This window comes from Phascolarctos cinereus, unplaced genomic scaffold, assembly GCF_003287225.1.
Source record: "Phascolarctos cinereus isolate Bilbo 61053 unplaced genomic scaffold, phaCin_HiC Scaffold_5;HRSCAF=322, whole genome shotgun sequence".
Lineage (NCBI taxonomy): Eukaryota > Metazoa > Chordata > Mammalia > Diprotodontia > Phascolarctidae > Phascolarctos > Phascolarctos cinereus.
In genome coordinates, this window is record NW_027555958.1 from 147,403,380 (window position 1) to 147,409,549 (window position 6,170).

The 6,170-nt window shown below is 36.6% G+C and overlaps 1 pseudogene; it reads left to right on the forward strand.

Moving 5' to 3' along the window:
• Positions 1-3,002: 3,002 nt before the first annotated feature.
• Positions 3,003-3,488, forward strand: LOC110222938 (small ribosomal subunit protein eS26 pseudogene; annotated as a pseudogene).
• The last annotated feature ends 2,682 nt before the right edge of the window (positions 3,489-6,170 follow it).

Sequence of the window (6,170 nt, forward strand, 5' to 3'; positions counted from 1 at the left end):
CTAATTAAATGGTTAGCCATCTCTCTACTCTATGTCAATATCTAAACCTGAGCATACTAAAGCTACATTTGTCATAGTCCTGGATAAAACATTTCTCAAATTATGGTAAATAATGAATTCATTTGTGTGCTTTTCTTCTAACTCTTCATAACAAAGAAGGCTATACTCATTCATTTTAAATTTCTTTTTCAACGTGGAGAATATTGTTTGTTACTAAAGGAAGGGGATGGGAACTGGACATGTGATTTCATTGGTACATGAGACCCCCTCTAATAAAACATATAAGCTTCTCTATAATCTATAGTTTTAAGATATCATCTGGGGCATATATATATATATATATATATATATATATATATATATATATATATATATATATATATATATATATATATAGTGTGTGTGTGTGTGTGTGTGTATATGTGTACATATATACACAAACATAAAATGTACTAGATACCTATATCATCTGTCTTACTGTACTTTAAAATCTGAGAGGATAACCTTAATTCCCTTATGTGAGTAATCACGGCATGAAACATGAGATGTCTATTTACTTACAGAATCTTTTCATTATTTCATTTATCAAGACTACTCTGCTAGACATAGAAAAACCATCCAGTATTTTCTTCTTTGTCCTTTAGAATTTTCTGAATAGTAATTATGCTTTAAAACCATCAGTCAAAAAAGAATTTTTTTCATGTCTAATGGATGAAAAACAATTCTTTATCATTATCAAGTGTATTTGTCTATGGAGATAGTTACCAAACTTAATTAGAGGGGGCAGAAGGAAGAGAAGGAAAAGAAAGCTATGCATCATTAGTCTTCAGAGGTCTTAGACAACTTGGAAAAGTCTAAAAGAAGAGAAATGCCTCTGATGAAAACCTCACCCCACATTTAGCTAGTGAATCAGAGATGATGATTCTGGTGGCAATATGAACATGGCCTAGACTTATTATTAAGGTTGTCACACCACATCTTAACAGAGTTCCTAAAGAAACAATTTCAAAAGTTATTGCTCTAAACCAAAGGAGAAAATGAAAGCATAGAGCAGGGGTGGGGGACCTGTGGCCTTGAGGCCACATGTGGCCCTCTAGGTCCTCAAGTGTAGCCCTTTGACTGAATCCAAACTTCACAGAACGAAGTTTAGATTCAATCAAAGGGCCACATGTGGCCTCAAGGCCACAGGTTCCTCATCCCTTCATAGAATAAAGAGCATAGAAAATTCAGAACAGTCATCCATGTCTATTGACAGTCATGAAGATACATGGAGATGATCTTTTTGTTTCTGTTTTGATTTGCCACTTAAAGAACTGATAACACCTTCTTTGCTTTTGTACAGAAAGAAATAACAGTGACATATAGCTTCAAATCTCAAATTTCTTTCATTTGTTGTGTAGTCTATTAAAAGTTACAAATCTTGGGGCAGCTAGGTGGCGCAGTGGATAGAGCACCAGCCCTGAAGTCAGGAGTACCTGAGTTCAAATCTGGCCTCAGACCAAACACTTGACACACTTACTAGCTGGGCAAGTCACTTAACCCCAATTGCCTAAAAAAAAAAAAAAGTTACAAATCTAACAAGCTTCTCTACAAACACCTTCCTCTTAAAAGCAGTGAAGTTCTCCAACTTCACTTGGTCAACATTGTACATTGAGAAATAGGAGAATTCTTAGAGACAATAGATTTCTGGTGATATAACCCCAGAACTTTGGTTAAATGTGATCATTTCAGTTCTTGTGGGGATATATTGACCCTTTCATTAAAAAGCATACTTGATAACTTCTTTCCCCAGATAAGTTTATCTGTTTTGGAGAATTTTAGAAAAATGTTTACCTACCATTTTTCCCCCTCATTTTGTGTAAGAAGTGTTTATTTTAATTTTTTTTTTACTACATTGAGTGGGATGGTGAGCTGTTAAAGATTTTTGATTCATTTTTAAAATTAATAGCATTTATTTCTCTTTTTATTTCCAAAGCTATTTAGCAGAATGTCTCCTCATTCTCTTAAAGAAGTGACTACTTCTCAGATTTCACTGTTCTTTCATTACTTTTTTTCTATTTTCTTTTCCTAAGGGTCAAAATCAATACAGAGCTGAGCTTTAATGGAGGCCAGTGCTGGACACTGTTGAGATTAGAAAAACTTGCAAGATTACAGCACCACCTGCAGGAGTGCTTATAGATACCACTTCATGCCCTGCCATGCTCCAAGCAGGGCCCGGCCTACCGTTTTGCAGATTATTGAAGAGCCTAGGCAGGCAGAAAAATCAAAAGAGAGTTTAGATATTGGTCTATCGCTGACATCTGTGGTCCATCATCATTTCAGTTCACGCTAAGGGCACCTAGAACATAATGCCTTTCTAGCCTGGCAATTCTTAAGGGAAGAATTCCTTTAAAAATGAGTTTTATACAGAAACCTCTTTTCAAAATAACAAAAAATAAAATATATTCTTTAATAGAAGTTTTCATAAAACGGAGGGACGCGTAGTCAAAGATTCCATCATCCTTTTCCAATTAAAGACATAATGAAAGCAAGCCCAAACAGGTCTACTTCCATAAAATTGCAATGCTAGAATGTGAAGGCAGCAAAGCAAAATACATAGAAACCAAACTTGTTGTGAGTGTACTATTTATATATGCTAAGAAAGCTGGACAGTGCTGATTCTTTGTGTGAGAAATTGGGCTTAATCCATTATGAGGTGGTCAGGAGCCACTGGAGTCTCATTTTTTTTTTTTTGCTCTGAAAGGAAGGGACAGGCGCATAACTTGGGTGAGGTGATTGGAGTTGTGATAAAGGATTTCACAGTAAGAGGGTAGCAGATTTAGAAGTTACTGAATATGGAAAGTTCTAACAGTATTTTTGTTTTATTCTTTTTTTATTATGAACTTAACAGTCATCACAGAAACCTTCTAATACACCAAACCAAAAATGATAATACATGAAACTATGAACTTGTTTTATAAATGTCTTTCTAAAAGCAATAACAGCTTTTTCGGTTCCTGGCTTCCAAGATGACCAAGAAGAGGAGGAGCAACGGTCGCGCCAACAAGGGCCCCGTCCAAGTGCAGCCCGGCTGCGGCCACGTGCAGCCCATCCGCTGCAACACCTGCGCCTGCTGCGCGCCCAAGGACAAGGCCATCAAGAAGTTCGTCATCCGCAAAGTCGTGGAAGCCGCGGCCTTCAGGGACATCTCCGAGGCCGGCGTCTTCGACTCCAGTGTGCTGCCCAAACTGTATTTGAAACTGCATTACTCTGTGAACTGTGCGATCCACAGCAAGGTAGTAAGGAATCTGTCCCGGGAGGCACGAAAGGATCGGACACCCCCACCCCGCTTCAGACATGCTGGTGCTGCTCCCAGACCCCCTCCAAAGCCTATGGAAAGAGCTATCTACCCATCAACAGTCCTGAACTGATCAGAGGAAAATAAAATGGTTGATCAACCTTAAAAAAAAAAGTATATTAAATTGAACAAGGTAGAAATAAAAGCCTTCCTTTTGCCCCCTTCTAAATTTTAAAACATTTTCTTTTGTGTATATCTTAATATTTTGTTTTTCTTATCTTCCCTTCCTTTCCTTCCCTTTCTTCCTTGCTCTTCTCTTTTTTATATTTATAGCTTTCCATTAATTTACACTCCTTCTTTAAGACATCTAATAGCAAATAATTACCATTCGTTTTATTCTACATTAGTTTGTGCTAGTCTCTTCAAGTTTTTCTGAATTCTTCATATCTATCATGTCTTCTTACAGTATTATAATATTTCATGGCATTGATGTGCCACCATTTATTTATTCAGTAGCTTCCCCCAAATGATGGGCACACATTTTGCTTCTAGTTCTTTAGTATAACAACAACAACAAAAATATAGCTCCAAATATATTTTTACTTATGAGTCTTTTCTATACATCTTTAATGTCTAACACTTGGATTTCTACATCAAAGCTTCACTCTCATTTAGCAAAAATACTAGTTAAAAGAAGTTCCCAAATAATAGACTTTGAGTATCTCCTTCCCCATCCTGACCCCCTCCATCTATAGTTAATCCAGCAGTAACTGGTGCCCATCCCCCACCCCTGTAACTCAAAATGAAAGTGCTCTTCATGTTTATTGCCTGAGTATTTTGTGGTATTTGCTTCAGGCATAAAAAATCCTACTCATAAATCTGGTAAAGGGAAATATTTTGTCATTTTTTTCAAGTGCTTTGCAATCATCCCCCCCCCCCCATCTGAATAGTAGAAGGATGAAGGTTTACTGGGAATCTGTTTCATCATCTGAATGTACATTAATTCTTCTGGGCAATTTTGTGCAAAGCTATTAAAAACAAACCAGCTCTTACCTCATAAGAGAGGGAGGAGGAAGATCAGAAAGTATGCTTGTAATGAAGACGACTCAGGCCTATAGCACAGCAAATTAACTCAGACCATTAAGCTAAATGGACTTTGAGAAGCCAGAGAGGTCAACTATTAGTTCAAAATAATGACCTTCAACCCAACCTCAAGGAAATGTGTAACCATCCACAGAAGCCCTTTTTAACTTTCATCACTAAGTTGGGCTGGGGAAGGTGGCAGGACTGACTTCTCTCTTAACCATTTTATTCCTTTGTACCTGATATTAGAATTAGTGTCACCCATCAAAAGTTAAGCAGATGGAGCCTTCTAAGAATCTAGGCAGAATGAGTCTCATAAAGTCTGGCCCTGGAGGGATTTACAATTGTTTACAGCCTAGAAGTGGCACACTGGTTGTGAAAGCATAAAAGCTGTGGGGGTAGGGGTGGGAAATTGCCATAAAAATAATTAAATGCCACTGGGGGGAGTGTCATAAAAATAATTGAAAGCTTCATGGTTTTCACAGCCATGAAGTAAATCTTCAAAGTCCTGGCAAAAGCCATGCCCTTACTCTGTCCTGGTGTGCTAAGATATGGCAAAGGCCACATGTGGCAGAGTTCTGTGTGTTGAAATATCCCCGGGCAGGCAGAGGTAGGAATTTCAGCCTTAATTTTTAGAGTTGGGGTTTCTAAACATTTTTGTCTTGCACCACTTTAGTATTTTAGTTAAGCCTGTGGTATAGCTATTCTCAGAATGATGTTTTTAAATGCAGAAAATAAAATATGATCACTAATGAAAATAATTACATTGAAATATGCATGCATATAGACATACACTCATATGTGCACACACATGTATAAAGATGTATAACTGTAACAATTTTAAACACAGGTGTGTGTGTATTCTGTATAGATACGTGTGTGTATTTCTATTTGCAAGTTAAGACTACCTGGACTTTATGGGGTGAAGTGTGTGTGTGTGTGTATGTGTGTGTGTGTGTGTGTGTGTGTGTGTAATTTATGGAATTAAGTATCTCACACTTAAATATGGGGAAATTGATGTACATACACATATATGTATATGTGTGTACATATACATGAAGGTGTGTATATACATACATGCATGCATACATACCAACATACATATATCCTGGAAAATCTATTGATTGTCCAAATTAACTTTATATCATGCTAAGGTATATCTTAGTTGGAAACTACATGGGCCAAAGTTTTTCTGTGTTGTTCCTCTAAAAGCCAAGGTTAAAATGGTTTTCTCAATGAACATTCAGATTTTCAGAGCATACTATTCATCTCTGTGTTTATTTTCATTGGGATAGATACATAAACATTTCCCTTCATAGCCCTGAAGAGTCTCCTAGAAAGAAATGATCTGTGTGGAAAATACTACAATATGGAAGCAAGACCTATTTAAAAAAATAAAATGGAAAGGAAGCCTGAAATATTAATTTTAAATAGTTTCTTTAGAACCTTCTATTTTTGTTTGAGATCAAATTGCCCTTTTCAAATGACTTAAGCTGAGAGGTGTCAGGTTCATACCTACCTTGAAGTAGTTGTAATGTAAACCCTTAAATTCTCTTGAACAGGAAAAACTTCCCATAGAAATTTTGACATTTCAGTTAAGCAGTTAATATCATTAAGAACTTGAAGTGACCTCCAAAGTTTTCCCCCTCCAAAAACAAAAACAAAAAATCCTGTCTTCATAAGTGGGTAAGACCTCTGCCTGTGAATTGACCTCCACTAATTCAGATTAGTAAATAGTGGGAAAATAGGAGCATAGATTAAGAATCAGAAGATCATCTAATATAATTCATTTTACAAATGAGGGGGAAAA